We start from the raw sequence: 1,689 nt of genomic DNA, 5'->3' as shown, positions 1-1,689 counted from the left end.
AATGCCTCTTTGCTGAAACTTGAGTTGTCTCCTTAAAATCATATGCATGTGAACACATTACAATCAATCTTCTGAGAACTAGAAAATATGTGATGGTTTGGCATTATAAAAATCTTTTTTTTTCCCTCTAAAGTGTGCCAGAATTTTATGTTGGGGGGATGTTACAAGTGAAGAACAGGGAAAGAAAGCAGTGTCTTATATTTCAACGTATTTTATCCTTGGTTTGAGGTATTTGTGACTTCGAAAACCAGGCCCAAATTTGGCATAGGGGGTCAGACATGGGCAATATCTGTCCCTGGTGGCCTCAGTTCTTTTTTTTTTTTTTTTTTTGGAGGTGGGACGGAGTCTCGCTCTGTCGCCCAGGCTGGAGTGCAGTGGCGCGATCTCGGCTCACTGCAAGCTCCGCCTCCCAGGTTCACACCGTTCTCCTGCCTCAGCCTCCTGAGTAGCTGGGACTATAGGTGCCCGCCACCATACCTGGCTAATTTTTTTTTTTTTTTTTTTTCATTTTTAGTAGAGACGGAGTTTCACTGTGTTAGCCAGGATGGTCTCAATCTCCTGATCTCATGATCCTCCTGCCTCAGCCTCCCAAAGTGCTAGGATTATAGGCGTGAGCCACCGCGCACAGCCCTCAATACTTTTTTCTATGCTCCAAATTCTCCTTCAATTTTGGCTGCCACAAAGTGTTCCACCCTCACTTCTCTACCACTCCCACCCCCAAATATCATCAGGAAAAGATTTGACTCTTAGTGTGAATATGATCTTTTTTTTTTTCCAAATCATTTTATCTTTAATAATCTTGCAATAATTTAAAATATGAGAAAAAAAGTTAAATGTGTTCCCTTTACAGGTGATGCCACCATGATTGTCTCGCACAAGCATGATCAATCACCATGATGAGACTGGATGCCAAAGAGTATGGCTGGCAAAAAAGGCATCAGGGCTCACAGATTGAAGAGTTTGGTTACGGAGTCTCTGAGAGGTAACAAGTGGCAGAAGAGACATCAGTTTAAGGGACCTTCAGAGGACGGGGTGCAGTTGCTGGGTCATGAGCACCTTGAAGTGTTTCTTGATGGTGATTCGGTGTCGGGAGTATTTGTCATCTGGGGAGAACTGAGCAGGAAGGGCTGAGCAGGTCTGTTGTCCCATCGGGTCAAATTTCTCCAGTGTATAGACCCAATCTCCCTGCTCACTGAGGTAATACTGGAGAAACATGATCACTCTTAAGCCAGAGGTTCCGATTGGGTCCAGCTCCGTCTGTCACCGTCTGCCGAATATGATCTCTTAGAAGGGCATTTACATTTAAAATTTTCTAAATGCAGAAGGAAAGGTTGGTGTATCTGGGGGCATCTGGGAGTATGTAAGGAATTAATAGTGTATTGTGGGAGAGGAGAGACAGAGCCTCTTCTCCCAGGGGCACCTGTCACACCTTGTTGTCTGTGTCCCTGGAGATGGGCAGTGCAGTAGCCCTGGAGAAGGAGATGGTACCATTAGCTTCTCAGTGTTTCTGAAATCATACTAAGATACTAAGTAGAAACCTACCTGTGTGGCCTCGCTGTGTGTAGTAGACAGTTAGAGAAATAATCCTAGAAGTGAGGCAAGGCCAGCCTGACAAGGAAGTGAACTGAAATATCTGTTAGAAATACTTCCCTCAGGCAGGGAGGGAACCTGTGCAAGAATAGGGGGTGT

At 44.8% G+C, this 1,689-nt stretch overlaps 1 pseudogene across 1 annotated transcript; it reads right to left on the bottom strand.

Annotated features, from left to right (window-relative positions):
* Positions 1-775: 775 nt before the first annotated feature.
* Positions 776-1,254, bottom strand: LOC112635281 (annotated as a pseudogene). The gene has a single exon (XR_003121892.1). The product of XR_003121892.1 is annotated as an H/ACA ribonucleoprotein complex subunit 3 pseudogene (transcript).
* Positions 1,255-1,689: the final 435 nt, after the last annotated feature.

Source organism: Theropithecus gelada, chromosome 11 (genome assembly GCF_003255815.1).
Source record: "Theropithecus gelada isolate Dixy chromosome 11, Tgel_1.0, whole genome shotgun sequence".
Lineage (NCBI taxonomy): Eukaryota > Metazoa > Chordata > Mammalia > Primates > Cercopithecidae > Theropithecus > Theropithecus gelada.
This window is presented reverse-complemented; position numbering and strand designations above follow the sequence as displayed.